We start from the raw sequence: 21,714 nt of genomic DNA on the forward strand, positions 1-21,714 counted from the left end.
AGGTGGTGACTAGTCAGGTTAGCCAATTAGGGAGCTCCAGGTTCAATGAGAGTCCCGGTCCCCAAAATAAGAAGAATGATTGAGGAAGACACAGGATATTGACTGTCCACTATATTTACATGTATGCACACAAATATACATGCGTACATACACATACACACCCATACACTTTTCATAATTTAAAGATACCTATACTTCAGGACAGTTTAAAATTATATATGTGATGTATTTAACATGGAGAAAACCCAATATTCTCAAAGCTGAATTTTGAGTATTGGTTATGAAGCAATTGCTATTACAGAAAAGTTCATTTTTACATTACATTTAAAATAGGAGTTGATTGACAGGTTTTTTTTCCAGGAACTGGGTATGCATTCACACTACAGATTTTCTATGAGCACATTAGACACTGTGAGACAGAATGTAAAAGGTGACACTATTGGTAATGATGGTCAGATCCCAAGCGTGAATTAGGCCTCTCCCTGATAATATACAGTCTTCCTATTTATAACTAGTGTCTGTCTTCTCAAAATAGTAGCTAAGAGAACAGAGATAGTTTTGGGTTTCTCCAAAAATATTAGTGTATCAGTTAAGTGTATGCTAGCCGAAGTAACACACAGCATAGCAAATCTCAGTTTATTTTTGCTTACGAGAATTCTAAAACAGGTACTGCTGACTAGCAGAGTTGGGGTAGGGTGGAGGATACTCTTGCTCCATGTAGTCATTCAGGGTTGACACTCAGGTTGACAGAAGCCCTGTCACCTTCCACAGGTGCCTTTCAAGCAGGGTGACCAATCATTCCAGTTTTGTCTTCAACTGAATGGTTCCCTAGATTGTAGATTTCCAGTGTTAGGGTCCCGCAGGTGATTAGTTCCAAATAAACACAGAGGCTTATATTAATTATGAAGTGTTTGGCCGATGCCTCATGTTTCTTATTGTCTAGCTTTCTCTTAATCATTAACCAATATTTTTAGGGGTGTGTGTGTGTGTGTGTGTATGTGTGTGTGTGTGTGTACAAGTACACAGGTATGAGTGAGAGGGCCCAGAATGACCAGAAGAAGAGGGTGTTGGATCCTCTGAAGCCGGAGTTACAGGTAGCTGTGAGCTGCCCTATGTGGAAGGTGGTACCATGCTCCTAACTGCTTTGCTGTCTCTTTAGCCTTCATGGTTTGCTTTGTTTTCTGTTTTGTTTTGTTTTGTCCCTATGGGGCTTCTCAAATAAGACCATTCCCTTTGTCAACAGGCAGATGCCTAGAAAGAATGGCTGCCCCTCCCTCTTGAAATGAAAGTCTCATTTGCACAGTAGTCTGCAGCATTCAAGCTGGCTCTGCTTGAGTTGTCTTGAGTCTTCTGCTATTGGGAGAAAGCTAGGGACATGGAATGGTGGAGACAGCAGCCACAATGATCCCTAAAAGGGAACCAGGTCACACGACGTGGGGAGATGCCATATTGGAGGGTCCGATGGCTACAGGTTGCAAAATTTTGGTCTATAGTTGAATTGGCAAGCTATGGTCTATAGTCTCTACTTCTACTCAGGCACCCAGGTGCAGTCCGCCACTCGCTATGAGTGTTCAGTGGGACATGTTTTCCCAGGGTCATTACATATGGTTGTATGTTTCCATGGGAGTTGTTGTACCAAGAATTGTTAACTCTTCTGAAGGCCCTGAGAAAGGATTAGGACTGTTAACCTCTTGCTAAAGAAGGTATGACCTACAGGGTGACATCACATTCGTGTTTTGTCTCGTGCTCACTCTGTTCTCCCTGGGGACCCTTCATGTAGTCAGAGACCAGATCTGGCAGATGGCTTTTAGGTCTGATGCCAGGGCTTTGGACAGTTGGCATAGGCTATTCTTGTCTTCCTGGATAATGCTACTAATATCACTCACTTCCTTGCTTGGCACTTCCTGTGGGGATGCCGGGCTGAGGGACTAGAGTCAGTATCATTAGACAACATCCCAGCTAGTGGAACTGTGAGGGTTCACTTTTTGGAGTGTGGCTTCAGAGACAGTTGCCTCTTCTTCCTTCCTTCCTTCCTTCCTTCCTTCCTTCCTTCCTTCCTTCCTTCCTTCCTTTCTTCCTCCCTACCTTTCTTAAAATTTTGTTTTGTTTTGTTTTTTGAAACAGGGTTTTTCTGTGTAGCTCTGGTTGTCCTGGAACTTGTTTTGTAGATCAGGCTGGCCTTGAACTCACAGAGGTCTGCCTGCCTCTGCCTCCTATGGGCTGGGACTAAAGCATGCGCCACCACTGCCCAGTTGGCCTTTCCTTTCTTAATTTACTCTTTGGCATCACAGACTCAGCTGGTCCATTAGTGTTTTGTGGTTGCCAAGACAAATTACCACAGACTTGAGGGTTCTAGCTTCTAGGAGCCAGAAGGCCCCTATTTATATGACTGAGGTGAGGCATCCACTGGGGCAGGCTCCCTCTGGAAGCACTGGGGAAAAATCTTTTCCTTGCATCTTGCCCTCCTGGGGGCTGCTATCCTACCCAGCTTTGGCTGTACCACTTCCTTCAATGCCCCTGGGGTCATATGGCCTCTTCTCCTCTACTATGTCCTGTTGTTTTCTTCTTTTATGGACACCTGTGGTAGCGTTTTGTATCCACTGGAGTAATTCAGAATAATCCTCCTATCTCATGATCCTTAATTCAATCACATCTACAAAGCCCTTTCTTGTCCATATAAGGCATTTCAGGTTCCAGGGATTAGGACACAGATAAATGGTTCTTGGGTTTGCTTTTGCAGGTGTAAAATGAAGGACAGGGTGGAAGGGGAGCTGCTTGGGCTCCCACAGCCATACACACACAAGACCCTTTAAACAGTGTGAGACCCTCTCTGGGTACACATGGTGGTGGGGGAGCAGGGAAGGGAGACCACCTGCTTTGTGCCAGATGCTCCTGAGGTCATTTGAATTCTTTCCGAGCCTTCTGAGCAGGCATTAAGATTTCCACTTAGGTATGTGAGACCCAGACAGCTTAGATGACTCGCTTAAGGTAACACAGTGGATAACAGCTGACGGGCTGTCTGACTCCAGAGCCCATGTTCTTTTCACGGAAAAAACACAGGAAGTTTCATGAGGGCGAGGACTCAGTCGGAATGTAGACGAACAAGCCCTTTTGCACGTGTTGCCGATCCACCACTCCCCAGCACAGGAATGTCTGGCCCTCTGCCTGTCTCTGAGATAATCCCTTAGCTGTGGGCTCAGCCTGACTGTAGGTCTGGACTGTAGACACAGCAGACCAGACCCCGAATCTCTTGTGATCCCCTTTTCACTAACAGGGTCTCGGTTTTCACAGATGGTGTGTGTTCTAACCCTCCCCAACCTCCTCCAACCTGAAGCAAACCATTATCTCTTTTCAGTCCTTGTGTTCCGGAAAGTTCCCTTTCTTCTTACAAGTGTGTTTGGCAACCTCTTCACCTACAGGAAGACAGGCAATGGGCCCTAATCCTCACGGGGGCTGGTGTGTGTGTCTGCTTATTTACCAGACTGGGACTAGATGCGAGGCCAGTTGGAGTGAATGATGAGTTTAAACTCTGGCTTTCCCTTGCAACAAAACACTTACTCAGGTTGTTTTCATTTTAAATCAGTGGCTACATAAATCTAAGTCATCTACTCTTTCTCTCCCTCTTTTCCTATCTCCTCCCGGATCTATTGTTTTCTTTCAATTCTTGGGATGGAATCTAGGGCCTCACACATGTCAGGCAAGCACTCCACCAAGCTGCATATCAGCCCCAACCCCTCTCTCGCCTGATGACAGGGCCCAGGTGGGTTAGTTCACCTCTACACCACTTGGCAACAATGGAGGCATCTCTGTTGTGGTTAATTTTCCATTGTCAACTTCACAGGATTTATTTGATTTTTTATTATTTTCTTTGTAAAAATTTTATGTGTATAACTGTTTTCCCTGCACGTATGTATGTGTACCATGTGTGTGCCTGGTGCCCTCAGAGACCAGGAGAGGGCACAGAGTCAGCCACCTGAGTCAACATTGCCTTCTGCCTCCTGACTGGAGGTGATGCAACCTGCCTGCTCATGCTCCTGCCACCAAGCCTTCTCCACTGGGATAGGTGCAGCCACTCAAGCCAGGAGTCAGACGAAAGCCTTCCTTCTTGAGCTGCTTCTGTCACGTATCTTGCTAAGGCAATGTGAGAAAGTAATGAGCATCACTTGGAAAGCTGGGTTCGAAGTTTCCAGTTTGCTCACTCGCACAGCTGCCATCTGGCCTGGCTAGACCCAAGCAGCTGGAAATTAAAGTAAGTAGAGCTCTCCCAGCCTTCGCCTCTACTGTGGCCATTCTGTGTGGTCTCTCTGACATGGAATTTCTGAGGAAGCCAGAGTTTTTAACATGCTGGCTCAGAGCTCTCAAAGCATGTGGTCCCAAGATAGGAGAGCCATATGGAAGCTATCTCCTTTTACTCTGTAACCTTGGACATCACCTAGCATCACTTCTGGCATATGCTATTAGTGAGGTGGTCACTGAGGTCTACCAAGCTTTAAGAAATAGAGACATTTACTCTATATGCTGATGGGAGTGTAGCAAGGTCACATTAATATATGAAAAGTGTGTGACATGGGAGATGCTGCAGTGACATTTAGAAGGAAGTCTAATGGTGAGAGCTAGGAAACCACCCTCAGCGGCCTTCTTTTGTTTTAGTTTGCTTTTAAAATGACATTATTTCATTTATTGTGTGTATACATATTTACAGATAAATAGGTGGATTTATAAATATAGAATCTGCAATCAATGATTGGCTGTGTGTTAGATATGTAGCCAATAGTGGCTTGAAGCAACAACATATATTTTCCTCAGGGATTTACCCTTAGGCAAGGCTCAGCTGGAGTTAGCTCACACACACAAGGAGGTAGGGCATAACCTGAGGGGGATTAAGTTCTTTTCTTCTACCATGTGGGACCCAGGGATTGAACTCAGGTTCTCAGGTTTGGCAGCAGGCACCTTTACATACTGAGCCATGGCCAGCCTTGTCTTCTGATTAACATATAGATATTTCACTCTTCTTGTCCCTTAATAGAATATTCTGACTCCCTTTTCAAATACCAAGTCCTATGTGTGGGCATGGCAGTCTCCATATATGACTCTTGTAGTTTGTCTTTGCTGGTACCACTTACTCCACCTCCAGGGAGGAGGGGTCCAATCATCCCCCTGTGTTGTCAGCTTCCTGTTACTATAACAAATAATTAACTTATAAAGAGGAAAGGTTTGCTGGGCAGTAGTGGCACATGCCTGTAATCCCAGCGCTCAGGAGGCAGAAGCAGGCAGATCTCTGAGTTCCAGGCCAGCCTGGTCTACAGAGCAAGTTCCAGGACAGACTCCAAAGCTACTGAGAAACCCTATCTTGAAAAAAAAAGGAGAGGTTTATTTTGACTCATAATTGGGGGTTTCATTGTTCATGAACAATTTGTCCCATTATTTTGGGCCAGTGCTAGCCTGTCACAGTGGGTGGTGTGTGGCAGAGGAACCCATTCACCTGTGGTTGGGATTGAGAGAGACAGGATGAAACTGGGGTCCCATAATTCTTTTTGAGGGCATATCCTCAATGGCTGAAGACCCTCCCCCAACTAAATCCCACCTCTTATAGGTTCCGCAGCTCCCTAAGACCACAAGCAGGGACCAAACCCCTAACAGACCTCAGTATCTCCCTTAGTGTGAACTCATCCATTGATCAGTCTATGGATAAGGTTAGCATCCACATGGTTAGCATCTCAATTGAGCTTACTCTTCAATAGTTCCACTGTAAAGGGGCCTAAGCCTTGAACATGTGAGTCACTTCATAGTGAAACTCTGACACTTTCTGCGCTGGCATTTTGGACACTGTGGTAAAGCACGTGACAGAACAGCTAAAAAGGAGGAGCAGCGGTTTTAGTTCATGGTCTTTGGCTCTGTGGGATCCAGGCTTGTATTTAATGTGTACAAGGAACAGTGACAGGGGCTAGAGACAAGACACCCAAAAGGCCCCATCCCCAATAATTTTTTCCTTCAGCTTAGTCCTACGTTCTCAAGCATCCAAATAACATCACCAGCTGAGGATCAAGTCTTCAACATATGAGCTTCTTTAGATGGAGATCATTTATGTCCAAACTATGACACCTTTTAACTCCCTTTGGCCAATGCATGTGGCAGAAATGACATCAGTTCTGGGTCTTCCCTTTATCAAGTGCTGGGATTGTCTGCCTTAGTGCCCTGGGAAGCCAGTGACATACTGCAAGGAAGCTAGTCTGATGAAGGATCATATTCCAGGTGCATAGATCTCAGAGGCCGCATGGAAGAACATCCAGGAGCCAGACACTTGGCTGAAGGTCTTCTGGCCTAATCCCCAGTTAAATGCAGTTGAGTGGATGATGTTGGCTAATGGCAGGTAGAGTTGAGGATCTGCCCTGCCAGAATCTCTGATTCAGGGAATTAAGAGAAATAAGAAATCACTGCTGCTTAAGCTACTAGCATCAGGATACTTTATGCTATGCCAAAGACTCCTGAAACACAGAGCTGTTTCATCTATGGATGCGTAGGTTTCTTCTCTTAGACCAATTGATTCTCAGGTATGTTTTTTCCTTTTCTGTTGCTGTGATAAAATATCATGGCCAGAAACAAGGAAGGAAGTTTATTTTGGCTTATGATCCCACAGCTATGTATCCATAATGGCAGAGAAGGCATGGCAGTAGGAGTGGAGAGCTGAGCGATCACATCTTTATCCATATGCTGGAAGCAGAGAGAGTGAACTGAAAGTGGGGCAAAGTTGTAAACTCTCGTAGACTACTCCCAGTGACACACTTCCTCCACCAAGATTCCACTTCCCCAAAGTCCTGTTACCTCTCTGAACAGTACCACCAAATGGGGACCAAGTGTTCAAACACATGAGCATATTGGGGACATTCTCATTCAGACCACCAAAGTCATATAAATATCACCAATGGTCAGCACCCCCATTTCCCCAGATTCAACCCAATAATAGAACAAGAGGACATAGTGAGTCTCAGTGTTCTGAAAAGGGAAGGATGGGGGAAGACAAGGATCATAGTCTATTGCACTCCCCAGATGCTAATGTGAATGCTTCTTATCTGGGGATGGAGACATTTCCTTATAAGGTCCTAAGTTTTCTTCTAATTGGTTATTTTCTTCTTAACACCTTCCTTTGCCTTATCTAAACAGGTCTTGGGGAAATCCCTTCTAGAGGGGTCATGAAACATTCTCAGCCAGTTTCTTGTTCATGGTGGGAGCCCAAGTGTTGTTTTATATCCATGCCTAACTCAAGAAAGGTTTTTGCTTGTTTGACAACAAAGGTTTCTTTGTTGTCAGGCTCAAGGTTTCTTTGACAACACAAGACCCTTTAAAATGTAATGGGCCACTCAAATGATTGCTCCTAGTCACTTCAGTGGTCATATTCAATACTGAAGATACGTTTTTAAAACGTATGTGTATTTACATGTGTGCTTGAGTTTATATGTACCATGTGCATACAGGTGCCAGCAGAGGCCAGAAAAGGGCATTGGATCTCCTGGAACCGGAGTTACAGGTAGTTGTGGGTGCTGGAAACCAAACCCGGGTTTCCTATGAAAGAAGTAAGCACTGCTGAGCTGACTCTCCAGCCCCAGGATATACTTTTAATAACTGCTATCCTTCCTTGCTTTTTCTTCCCTATACCTTGCTTTCTGCATTTAATGGCAGCCATTTTAAGATTTATGGGCATGGGGGGGTGTTCACTTAGAACTGTCATTACAAATGGTTGTGAGCAGCTACGTGAGTGCTGGGAACTGAACCCCGGTCCTCAGCCTCATTTTTTTAAAACATACATTATCTAGTTTATTCATATAGTGTTATAAACAAATTGATATATTTATGTTTAGTGTTCATAAAATGAAAATCTGAAAGGAGGTAAAGTAGAGGTGGTCATTTTTCTTTTTTTTCAACTTTTTTTATTTGAATTAGAAACAGGATTATTTTACATGACAATCCCAGTTCCCTTCTCCCTCCTGTCCTCAGCCTCATTTTTACCTTGAGTCTTTTTGCCAGGCAAGGGTTTTCTCAGCCTGTCCCTATTTGCAAGTGCAAGTGGACAGAATATCTGTGCTGTGTGCTGCTTTAGTCAATTTGACAACCTGGAGTCACATGGGGAGAGAAGCCTCAGCTGAGAAATTGGCCTGTGAACATGTCCCTGACTGACTGTCTTGATTGTTAATTGGTGGAAGAAGACCCAGCCCACTGTGGGTGGCATGGTTTCTTGGGCTGGGCCATGGACCCTAAGAGCAGAGCAAGCTAACTAGGGACTATGCAGCACACATGTATTCTGTCTGCTCTTGACTGCGGATGTGATGTGACTAGCTGCTTGTGTTTCTGCCTTGAGTTCCCCAAAATGATGGGCTGTAACCTGTAATTGTAAGCCAGCTAAACCTTTTTCTCCCCCAGTTTGCTTTTGGTCAGTGTTTTATCACAGCAACAGAGATGAAACTAGAAGACTGCAGAACATGGGTCATTATCTTACCAACCTCTGATGGCATATTCCTCACTGCCTGACACTGTAATTTACATTTATATTTCAGTAAAACTTATTTCTGGTAGCAGTTTCTGTAGTAGACAGGATAAGATACACTGTGCTGCAGAAACAAAGAACCCCTGTAGCCCAGTGGCCTGAGTGAGCAGGCATATACATAGGTCACTCCAACGAAGATTGGTGTGGGTTGAGCTGCTCGCTAGGACAGCTGTCGGCCACACAGGCAATCTGTGATTCCAAATGCTTCTTTCTTAGCACCTCAGTATATGTTTTATGGGATTGTTGCTGAAAGGGACAGTACAATGGGGAGATTGCATAGGACATTTTTAATGGTGAGGCTTGGGACAAGTGATTGACATTATTTCCAACTACATCTCAGTGGCCAGAACCCAATCATACCACCCAGTCTAACTTCAAAGGAGATGAGGAATGTAGTCTTTCTGTGACCACAGAATGAAGAAAATGAAACCAAATTTGGTACCCACGTATAACCAGCTAGCTCATTCACACAGCTTCCCAGCAGTGTCCACTTTCATTCATCGGTCCTTGTCAAGTGCCTAATGCTCCCCCACTTAGCCCCACATCAGTATACTTCTCCAGATTTCATTTTCACTAAGGAATGTATGTTTTTCATCTGGCTGTCTGATGTGAAGTGGACAGAAATTATTGTCGACTCTGGGAAATGAGTTCACAGCATCCACCTCCGTTCTTCCTCTCCCTCTTTGCCTCCTACGGAATGAAAGAACTTTAAACTAGAGTGGGTGGGTTTATCATAGGCCTAAAGAGGGAATTGGAGGGGCTTTCCCCATGGCTCAGAAAGGTCTGAGTTTCTCATTGGAAGGCTCTGACTCATCCATGGCTGTCTTTGCTCCTAGCTCTAGTTCAAGAAGGAGCAGAAAACTCCCTTTGCTTGCCAGCCTGTGGTACCTTTGCTGTTTGGCTCTCTCAATAAGCCGAAACTCCATGTCCTAGGATCCTAGTTTCTGCATAGTTCCCTGTTAAGGATGGCTATGGGAGACATTTGCTCATGATTTGAAGGCAAAGGTGAATCAGCCCCAGTTTCACACTTCGGCCTCCAGATCATGACACAAATGTCTGCACAGTCCTGGCTAAGGACATCAGCTTTTCCAGCAAGTTATTATACCCTAGAGGATGGAGGAAGTGAAACATGGCTTCCAGCAGTTAAGAGGGTTCCATTTATCTTTGCACACATCCACATATTTTTGGTAAGTAGTTTCTTAGATCTGCCCCTGCCTATGGTCCCTACTTTTCTTTTTAAAGACTTATTTTAGTTTTTAGAAATTTGTGTGTATTAGTGTTTGCCAACATGTGTGTGTACACCATGTATGTGTGTGGTGTCTGTGGGGGCCAGAAAAACAATCTAGGGCCTCTAGAACTAGAGTTACAGATGGTTGTGAGCAGTTATGTGGGTGCTGGGAACTGAACCCCGGTCCTCAGTGAGAACAGTAAGTGCTTTTAACTGCTCCATCATCATCTCTCCAGCCCCAGTGCCTCTCTGTTTCTTCATATTTACAGACCTGAGCACTTTCTCACACTGTGATGAATTTCAGTAATCAATATGAATATAGCTGAAGTGATGGAATATCACTTCCAAATTAAATTCCCTCTTTAGGCCTATGATAAACCCACCCACTCTAGTTTAAATTAAAGGTCATACAAGATAATGTGGCTTTTGTCTTGGGCTCCTACCTTTCTCTTCTCTGCCTCCATCTCCTAAGATCACTTGATTCAGGGGGAAATCAGCTTCCGTGTCAGGAGTAGTCCTGTAGAGCAGTCCATGTGGGGGAGAAACTGAGCCTTTGGCCAACAAGCAGCATGGACTAAGGCCTCCTTTTAACAGCTATGTGGGTTGGCCATCTTGGAAGCAGATTCTCCAGTCCTAGACAAACCTTCAGATGGCTCCAGGTACCAGTTGATGCTTTGACTGCAGCCTTGCAAGGCAGTCCCTGAAGTAGAACCATCCAGATGAGCTGCTCATGGCTTCCTGACTCTCTGATACCATAGGAGATAGGAAGTGTTCATTTTCTTAAAGTTGTAGAATTTGGGGGATAATTTGATACACAGCAGGGGATGAATAACCATAACACCCATCCTTTTTCTCAGTGGTCCCTGCTGCCTTCAGCACCCCCAGCAGATGTGGTTCAGCATTTGCATAGTCAGCACAATTGTGTCAAGCAAAATTCCACAGTAAGTCACTTAAACTATATCAGCCAGAGTGTTCCTGCTTCCTTGATCCAACCCTACCTGATGCTGTAAGGGGCTAAAGAGAGGTCTTCCCAGCTCTTTCCTCATCGATTTTCCCTGTAGAAGAGGTATTCAACTTGTGGTTGTGAGTTTAAAGAAAATGCAATGCTTAGGATTCACCTCTGATTTGATTCCTTTGGGGTGTGGGCTGGACATCAGGCTTTCTCGAAGCTTCTAGGTACTTTAATGTGCAGGTAGCATTGAGAGCCACTGACCTACAGTATGGTTGACACAACTGGCCATGCCATGTGTCCCTGCCCCTAGACATGGATACTCATAGTAATTGTGAAGCAGGACCTTCGGATACCTAGGAGTAGGGACTACACAGACTCTCACTGTTGCTGTTGGTTGCTGCTAAATTGAGTTCCCAGACTGTCAGGGCAGTGACAGTGAGGCAATGAGGGCTGGTTCTTTAACTCTTTCACCTCTGTCATGGATGCTGTGAGAATCTACCTAGCAGCCTCTTGGTTACATTTCTCTTTTCTTAGATCAAGGAACATGTCCTCTGTCTACTCAATGCCTACCATCTCGCTCAATGGATTAAACCTTCCTCTTTTCCTGAGAGATCTCAAGGGAATCCAGGCCCTCCATGGACCCCAGTTTCCCAATCTGTCCAGGAAAGGGGTGTGCTAGCTGGACTCCAGATGTGTGTTTTGGGCTAGAGTGGGAGTTGGGAACAGGCTCTAAGATTCAGGCTGCTGCCTGTGAGTTCTCAGCTGGACTTCAGGCTCCACACTTACATACAGGAGAGTAAGGGAAACAGCTGGGCTGTGGAGGGCCGAGGAACTGAGCTGGGATGGAGTCACAATAGGAGACCTCCTGTGATTGATGCTCTGGGGCCTTTGAATGGGGTGACTTTTCAGAGACGCCCCTGACTGAACTGAGGGGCTGGCCCTTTGCACCCCAATAGGCCAATCATTAAATGAAGTCTGCCCCCAGGGAGGGATATAGCTCTGATGAACCAGCTTTCTTAGGCTCAAGGACAATTCCTGGAGCAAGACTCATGGGAAAGCTGTCAAGAGCCACACCCTAGCAATTGATGGGTCAAGAGTCCCTGGGTCTTGAAGGGGGAGGGTATCTCTCGACCTGTTTATGTTGTTTTCCAAAGATACAGTCATCTGCATGGCTGATGTAAACAGATGTTTCTTTCTCACAGCTCTCAAGAGTGGGAAGTGCTAGATCAAGTGCTGACACACTGAGTGGTGACGGCTCACTTTCAGGTTCATAACCGCCATCTTCTCACGATCTCCTGCCATAACAGAGGGGGCTAAGGAGGGGCTGGGGAGATGGCTCAGTGGGCAAAGGGCTTGCTGCATGAGCATGAGGACCAGAGTTTGGATCTCCATCACCCATGAAGTGACAAGTGGACCGGGTAGCCCGCCTGTAATCCCAGGAGCCCAGGGCAAGCTGGCTAGCTGGACTGGCCAAATCAGTGAGCTCCAGGTGCAAGTGGTATATAAGGTGGGGAGCAACTGAGGAAGACACCCAATGTCCACCTCTGACCTCCACAGTCTCACATATGTACATGTTCACTGATACACACACACACACACACACACACACACACACTCATCTAAACTGAAAATAAAAGATGCAACGCAGCTCTCTAGTGAGTCTTTTATAAGGGTGCTAATCCATTCATGAGAACTCCACCCTCATGACCTAATCAACCCCACCACCAAAGGTCCTGATGGTACCATTGCCTCGGGATTGAAACTGTTAACATAAGAATTTTGAGGAGTACAGATATTCATCACGTAGCAGGGAGATCTGAGCAGTGCACTCCAGTGAGCACTGCCTCCTTCTACATCCAGCTCCACACGGGGTTGTGTGTGAAGAAGGTGTGGATTTCTTACTGGCTTTTGTAGACATGGCATCAGGCGCCCCAGGAGAGCAGCTCCAAGGTTACAGGGGACTGAGGGCCTGATTAAAGCATAACAACTTGCCCTAAAACCTCCCTCCCCATTAGTGGAGAGAGGTGTGAAGTCAACTTGCTCCAAAGCAGCAAGGCCCCAGGGAGAAATTAAAAGGTACTCCTGAAGGGAGGAGTGGCTTCCAGAAGGAAGGTCTCTCAGGTACAGCACTCAACTCCCCAGAGCATGGAAGATAACAGAGCTGCCAGGGACTGTGGTCGCCATGGTAATGGTATCTCAGATTCCAACCAAATATAAGCTGCTGGCTGGCCTGTCAATCACACAGCATCTCCGTTTACAGTGCAGGTGCTGGACAGGTGGCTGGCAGTTGTGAGGAAGGGAAGAGACCAAGCTTGGGCATGCACACAGTGGGCTCATGGGAGCATTTATGCTTAGTGTGTGTCCTTGCATATATATGAGTTTTTATAAGGGCAGAGGCTTGGTTCTAGCTAGGACTGAAAGTCTAAATGCTATACCTCTGGTCCAGGCACAACCGAACATTCCTGTTAATAGGCCAGAGTTTAGGGCCTCTTTACCCTGTTTCAAAATATTGGCAGCCACTCTTGTCTATTCACTAGAAAATCATGTCTTTGGAGAAAATTTCCTACCTCTGATAGCCTCATTTAAAATGCAAATGCAGTCATGCATCAATTAATAGCAGGGACACTTCTGAGAATGCATCATTAGGTGATTTTATTGTGTGAACATCCTAGAGTATACTTACACAAACTAAGACGATAATGATAGCACCAGGACATATAACCTTATGGGACCATTGTCTTGTGTGCAGCTTGCCATTGGCTGACACATTACTATATAGAGCATGGACATACTGCTCAGTTACCAATGGACCAAGAAAGAATGGGCAGGCCAAAGAAATGGCTGAAGACAGAGAGGACGACAGCTGGACCTGCTGGTGGCATGGGGAGGGGACACCATTTATGCCTTGCATATAGTAGTTTCTCAGCTATGGTGGGGAAGGGCAACTGTTGTGGAATAATCCTTTTGTACACTGTAAATATGTGTTGCTTTTATTGGTTTTTTAAAAGAGCTAAATGGTCAGTAGCTAGGGTAGAAAAGGTTAGGCAGGACGTGTCGACAATGAGAGAGCTCTCTAGGTTGAAGAAGGGCGGGTTGGCCAGCCAGATGGAGAGGGAACAAAACATACAAGAGGACAGGTAAATGCTACGGGTCATGTGGCAACATGTAGATGGTAAAAAATGGGTTAATTTAAGTTGTAAGAGCTAGTTAGGGAGCAAACTTAACCTATCAGTAGAGCTTTTGTAATTAATAAGACGTCTCCATGTGGTTACTTGGGAGCTGGCTGGCAGGACAGTGATATTCTGCCTACAGGAAACCATGAGAGATAACAGTTTGATGGAGAGGGAGGGTGTCTGGAATCAGGGCACTTCAGTTCTACATATCATGACACTGGGGTGGCACAGTGAGGTCCTGCCCTGTGGAAACTCAGGGAGTAATGGGGGTAGGGCTTATCTGTTTAAAGTGCCATAATAAAATTCTATAAGCTTATTGTATTAGTTGCTTTTGTATCAGTGTGATTAAAGCACCACGAGCAAGGCAAGTCATAGAGGAATCAAGTTTATGCAGGCTTACAGTTCCACAAGGTTAGAGTTCATGATGGCAGAGTAAAAGCATGGCAGAAGGGGCAAGAAGGCGAGGGCTCATATTTTGAAACACAAGCAGGAAACAGAGGCCAATTAGTGCTAGGTGAGACTTTTTACTCTGTAAGCTCGCCCCAGTGATGGACTTCCTCCAACAATACTTTCTCCTAAGCCTCTCCAAACAGTACCACCAACTGGGGACCAAGTATGCAAATTTCCAACACTGTGGGGGCCATCTCATTCAAATCACAACACTACAGTTCCAGAGGCTGGCATGTTAAAGAGAAAGGTGCCTGGTGAGGGTCAGCATCCTAGTTCACAGAAGATGCCTTTTCCTCGTGTCCACATGAGAGAAGGGACAAGGGAGCTCTCTGGGGTTCTTTTATAAAGGTATTGCTGTCACTCAGGAAGGTTCCACCCAAGGTGATCTAATGACTCCCCAAAGTTCTGACCTTGCAGAATTGTCACCTTAGAGCATCAACATGTGAATTTGGGAGGACACAGGCTGTAGAAGAGTTCTTTTGTGGGTCTCCTGGATACTGGACTACTACTACTACTACTACTACTACTACTACTACTACTATTATTATTATTATCATAACAGTGTATCTCTGAATAGTCCTGGCTGTCATGGAACTTACTCTATAGACCAGGCTGTCCTCAAACTCAGAGATCCTCCTGCCTCTGCTTTCCATGTTCTGAGATTAAAGGCACATGCCACCGCCATCTGTCTGCTAGCAAGATAGCCAGCCTTAAGTACTGCTGGGAACTCCCTACCCACCCGTGCTAGCCTTCCCAGGCTCAGGTCTCTTAGAACTACACCTCTAAGGGGTAAGGGTCATGTTCCACCAGCTTCTGTTTGTTGTCACTGAAGCCTACTCCTGGAACAAGTGGCTCCTGCCTGCCTCCCTTGGTAGAATGAGAAAGCCCTTGGGAGGCAGGTTGCAGGTGCATGCTCTGCCATGATCAATGCAGCCAACGTCAAGGGGATTAGGGCAGGATACTGGCCGGATCTGTTCTTCCTGTATGGCCTTTCCAGCAGTGTGACCAGAGCAGCTGGTCCTCCTGGCTGCTGCCCAAGGGCTCAAGGGATCTGGAAGTGGGTCAGAGCTGGAGGGTTACTGTGTTTGCTGAATAGAACCCATCAGCTAGTTCCAGCCAGCCCCTGGCCACAGAATGGGACAAATCCACCCACAAGGGGCAGGACCCATCTCCCCTGTCTCTGGGTCAAGTAGCCTGTCAACCCAGGCAGTAATTTAATCACAAACAAGCATTTCGGGGTTTTTAGCTCCCATCCCCAGCCTGCTTTCTGTCTGTTCTTGATTCCTTGGCTGGGATCTGACATCCTCTCCGGAAGCTGACACGCACTCTAGTGGCTTCCTTTGCTTCCCGTTCCAGCCCTCCTCTCCCCAGGTTTGTTTTTCTAGGTGACTTCATTGCCTGTTGCCCAAAAGGTCACCTGTTCCAAATTTATTTATTTACTCGGTTAGTTATTGAGATAGGGTTCACGATGCAGCTCAGGCTAACCTTGAACTCAATGAGTACCTCCGACTGACTTTGAAGTCATGATCCCCCTGCCTCAAGGGAGTACTGGAGTTGCTTGTGCACAGCACGAGACTCTGCCTTGCTCAGGACTTAGAGGAGTCAGATCCTGTCACAAGCTCTAGTCTCTCAAATGGATGAAAAGCAGAGAGGGGTAAACTAGTGGGTCTGGATGGCTTCTCTGGGCTTCCTCTCAAACTGTCAGCTTTTGTAACCTACCTGGGATCCCACTCATGTCCAGACTCCTGGGAGTGTCAAAGACTAGTTCACAGCTGCCAGTGGGCTTTCTGTAAGTCCATGACTGGAAGCCCTTCAAGCCCACAAGACACCGGGGAGCCTGGAAGTGTGTGGAGGACACTTCAAGGCTCAGGTTAAATTGTACCAGGCACAGCTGGGAGAGTTTGTTGTGCTTTTCAGGGTCCCCCTCTGTGTAGCCTTGGTGGGATTGGAACTCACTATGTAGCTTAGGCTGGCCTTGAACTCACAGAGATCTGCCTGCATCTGTCCCCCACGTGCTGGGATTAAAGGCATGTGCCACCATGCCTGGCTCCCCACCCCCTTTTGAGACAGGGTCTCAAACAATGGCACAAGGCAGCCTCAAACTTGTAGTTAACACAGAGCCTCAACTTCTGAGTGCTAGGATTGTAGGCACAGTGGCTTTTCATTTGCCAAGGCCAGAGACTCAAGAATCCTAAAGCCTGGGGCCATACTAGAGTCCCTCAGTTGAACTGGCCTACCTGCAGGGCCTGGAGCTAGCCTGACCTGTAGCCTCCTGCCAATGTGGGATCTTTCTGGAGAGGGGGGCATGCATGGTATCCATCCAGGCCAGTTAGGAATTTCCAGCCGTTTCGCAATCTTCAGGCACTGGGGTTTTGTCATCTAACTGTGTGTCACGTGTGGCTTGTGTTCTACAATTCAGATATCTGTGACTTTTGAATGTCTTTCTCAGGAGGCTAGCAAGGGCGAACCTGTCAGCGGTACCCTTTTCCATGTACAGTGTGGACCTGTGTGGGTCCTGCCTCTGACCCCTAGAAAGAAGCAAGCCATTCAGAGGGCAGCCAGCCTTTGCCTTTGTGGACCATAAAATAAAAGCCCCCCACGTCACTTTTTCACAAAGGTCTGGGCAGTATAGTATTTAAAAGGTCATGTAACCATGGACAGGAAGGCTCCCAGGGACTTAGAAATGCTGTCATATAACCTCCTCCCTCTTTACCACAGAGGATCAGACCAGAGATCAAGACTTATGGAAACAGGAAATGCAGAGCCTTTAGGAAGAGAGTATTTATGATTCTTTTGTGTAACTCCCTTCCCCCACCTCACCCCACCTCATCTTCCCTTTCCTGGTGCACAGCAACAAATCTTTGACTTTTTTTGGCGGGGGGAGGAGGGGTGTCGTTATTGAACAGCCTTCCCAGTGCTGTCACAAACATCCTGTCATTTCCCTTCCCAGGCACACTGTGAGATCTGTGAAGTCTGCCTTATGATTTTCATTGTATACATGAAGATTATCTACGGAGGCTCAGAGAGGCCAAAACACTTGGCCCCGGAATAGGCATGTGTTTCACTTGTCTGTAGCTTCAACAAAAGTTTATTTTTCTTTCCCACCAGAGTCTGATGGCCAATACCTCTTCTCCACAAAGTCCTAGGGATCAGAGATCCATCCATTGCTGTCATCCCTAGGATGGAATCCCTGTCTTCCTATTTTAAGATGGCAGCTAGAAATCCAGCCATGCCATGGATGTTCCCAGTAACAGAATGGGAGAACAAACGAAGAATATAGAGATGAAAAGGGGGCTAGAGAGATATGTCAGTGGGTAAGAGAGTGTGCTGTGCAAATATAAGGACCTGTCTTACTTAATCAGGATTTCTATTGTGATAAAATGTGATGGCCAAAGGCAACTTAGGAAGGAAAGGGTCTTTTCATCTTGTATTTCCAGGTCACAGTCCATCACTGAGGGAAGTCAGGACAGGAACTCAAACAGGGCAGGAGCTGATGCAGAGGCCAGGGAGGGGTGCTGCTTACTGGGTTGCTCTCCATGGCTTGTTCAGCCTGCTTTCTTGTAGAACCGAGAAGCACCCACAATGGCGACTAAGGAAAAATGCCCTACAGGCTTGCCTGATCTTATAGAGGCATTTTCTCAATTGAGGTTCCCTCCTCTCAGATGACACTAGCTTGTGTCAAGTTGACATAAAACTAGCCAGTCCAAACCTGAGTTCAAATTCCCAGCACCCACATAAAAAAGCTAGGCCTGGCTTTATGTGCCTGAAGTCCAACAATGAGAGGTGGAGGCAGGCAGATCCTGGGAGATTGCTAGCCAGCCAGCCTAGTCAAAACAGTAGGCCTCAGTTCACTGAGAGATCCTGTCTCAAGGGAATAAGTCAGAAAAAAAAGACAGAGGAAGACACCAGGCATTTTCCTCTGGCTCCAAATTAACACCCAAAGGGGCACCCTGGATTCCTGGATTCCCACTCTCAAGTATTCCACAGACCAGCACAACTGGAAGCAGTTGCAGTGGTCTAAGACCATCTGTGAGTGACAAAGCATCTTTGCATGGCCCCTCCTGGTGTTCTCATCCTGTCCTTTAAGACCTCTGAGAAGAAACCATCAGCTCTTCCCAGCTTTGGGAGTATCCCTTCGATGTTTGAAGGGGGTCTTTCTGTTCCCGAGTCTCTCTCTCTCTCTCTTAATATTTATTTATTATGTATACAACATTCTGTGTCCATGTATATCTGCACACCAGAAGAGGGCACCAGATCTCATAACGGATGGTTGTGAGCCATCACGTGGTTGCTAGGACTTGAACTCAGGACCCCTGGAAGGGCAGTCGGTGCTCTTAACCTCTGAGCCATCTCTCCAGTCCCCGAGTCTCTTCTTCTCCAGGTTAATACTAGACAGCTCTTGGGCCCTGGCCTCTTCACTGCTCTGACCTGGACATGCCCTTGATGTGCTCCCTTTTACATCTTTAATAATCCAACATGGGGCTTTTATCCTTGTGGCTGCAAGATGGTGGCTGCAGTGCCAGAGATTACAACTTTATTCCACAGAGAAAAGGAGGAGGAGGAGGGTGCTGAACACAATGCAGCGGAGAAAGCCTGGGCTGTATGACCTTTCGTAAATTACTCTACATACCTGATCTCCACTTATGTATAAAACAGGACAATACAACACTTCCCAAAAGTGCTGTAAAGATTGGGTCCTACAGCAAGTCACTGGTACAGAGACAGGCCTAAAGAACGTAGCAGAATGGAACTGAGCCCTGGTGCTGGCTTTGGTTAGTTAGAATTCTACCTAAGCTTCCTCCAGGGCCAGGGGCTGCCTCCTCTTTGCCCCCATCATACCAGGCACTCATGAAAACATACAAGGTCTAGATCAGACAGGAGCCCTAAGGGAAAAGAGCCACTGGTACTGACTAATATAACTTGGACCACCTAGGCCGGCAGTTCAGTGTGGACAGAAGTCTGCTCGGTGGATATGAAACATTAGTCCATCTTGTGGGAGGGGCTAATGAGCTTTTCACTCGAAGGATACCTGGCTCTCGGGTCCTACAGATGCGGTGCAGTTTGGAGGTTGGGGGCTGGATATGGGGCTGCAGAGAAAGTGGCACTGAAGGTACCCAGAAGTGGCCCCTGGTGAGACTCCATCTTCCCTGGAGAGGGATCCCAGGGACAGTTCTTTCAAGTTTCCTAATCTACAGGCAAAAGACTCCCAGTGCCCAGTGTCTCAAAAGGAATGTTGCAAGGCTCCTGTCAGGCCTCCAGGAGGCTCCCCTGACCTGCCTGCCAACTGATACTAGCTGATCAGAAGGAGAGGGGCCCCTGATGATCTGATGCTCTATACCGCGACTTTCGAAGGGTTGTTGGCTCTTGAGTTTGGATCTTGGCACTAGGTGGGGAGTGAGTGATGTAGTCTACTCTGGTGATACCAGTCCTTAGCAACAATGGCTGATGGGTGGGCTGGGGATGGAGGGCATGGTGACTGGGCAGCTTCAATGTGGCTGTGCTATGAATCTGGGCTGCACGGAAAGATGGGTTCACTAATGCTTTTTCCTCCTACGGCATTTTCCACTCGTCGAGACATAAACTGAAGAGCAGATGCATTTGAGATGGGGCCTTGAAAGAGCTAATCAAGTGCGAATCAGATGGTTATCAGGGGCTGGAATCTACAATGACTGGCATCCTCATGAAAACACGAGATTAGACAGGCAAGATGGCTCAGTGAGTAAAAGCCCTTACTGCCAAACCTGAAGACCTGAATTCGAGCACCAAGACCCACATGGTGGAAGCATAGAACTGATTCCTGCAAGTTGTCCTCTCTGACTTCTCTTCCACACAAGTCCTGTGGCACACTTAGTACCCCTCCCCACAAGTGAATGTAATGGATTTATTTTTTTTTAAAGGAGATAGGACACAGACACCACAGAGAAAAGAGGACGTGAGTACACAGAGAAGACTGCCATGTACAAGCCAAGGAGAGATGCCTTGGAAGAAATTCACAACCATATTGGCCTTGAGATGATGAATGCCTTTTGCTGCGGTATCTCAGACTATGGTTCTTCGTAAAGGCTACAAGCGCAGACCAAGGCAGGCTTTTCCAGCCCTGGCCTGTGAAGATAAAGGACAAAGAGAAGGATGCTTGTGCACTGGGACACTAGCATCCCCCATCCATTTCCTCATGCTGTGTAATCTGCCACCTGCACTGTCTCCATCATCATCAGGATGTTCAATTCCAGCAGCCCAAGGGAGGCAATTGTGGCTAACAGGACAGTCTGAAGACTAGATATTCTAGGGTACTCTTTAGATGCATTTATGTATTTTATGCATTATATATAGTATGTGTGTGTTACATGTGTACAGGTGTCCTCAGAGGCCAAAAGAGGAGCTGGACTCACAGACAGTTGTAAAACTGCTGACGTGGGTGCTGGGAACTAAAGTCTGCTCTTTTGGAAGGCAGTAAGCCCTCTTGACCATTGAGTCACCATTCTAGTTCCCCATGGGATTGTTTAAGAAAAACAACACAGTTGATCGGTGCTGGCACATGCCTTTAATCCCAGCACTCAGGAGGCAGAGGCAGGCAGATCTCTGAGGTCAAGACCAGCTTGGCCTATAGAGCAAGTTCTAGGACAGCCAGAGCTACACAGAGAAACATTGTCTTGAAAACAAGCAAAAAAGAAAAGAAAGAAAGAAAACCAACACAAAATCACAAATACCAAATACATTGTGGGGCTGGAGGGATGGTTTCAGCAAATAAGAGCATCTGCTACCTGATGGCCTGAGTTCCATTCGTGTAACCCATATGATGGAAGAAGAGAGCCCACTGCTGCAAGTTGTTCTCTGACCTCTATACACAGGCACCCCTCCCCTACTCGTGCAAATTTGGCTAATAGTTTAAATCTTTTATTTTTATAAAATTCAATTCAATTTATTTTTTAAGTATATGAGTGTACATGCAGGGGCTTGTGGGGGCCAGAAGGCGTCTGATGCCCTGGAGCGGCTGTTTGTTACAGGTAGTTATGAGTCACCTGAGTAGATGCTGGGAATCAAACTCAAGATTTCGGAGGAAAGGGCACCAATTGCTCTTAGCCATTGAGCCATCTCTCCAACCACAGCAAATAATGCTTTAAGCGATATCTTGTGGATGTGGACAGTTAGGTGAGAACAGAAACAATCAAGAAGTTGAAAAGGTCACAAAGACCCCCAAACCTCACAAAATCCAGAAAAAACAAACCTCTCTCTATGGTAGTCTATTAGCTGTCTGGGAGATGTTTGCAATTCCTTATTTACTACTTCTTTAAAAAAAACTTTATTTTTATTTTATGTGCATTGGTGTTTTGCCTACATGTTTGTGTGAGGGTGCCAGATCCCCTGGAATTAG

The sequence above is a fragment of the Cricetulus griseus genome, chromosome X (assembly GCF_003668045.3).
Source record: "Cricetulus griseus strain 17A/GY chromosome X, alternate assembly CriGri-PICRH-1.0, whole genome shotgun sequence".
NCBI classification, from domain to species: Eukaryota; Metazoa; Chordata; class Mammalia; order Rodentia; family Cricetidae; genus Cricetulus; species Cricetulus griseus.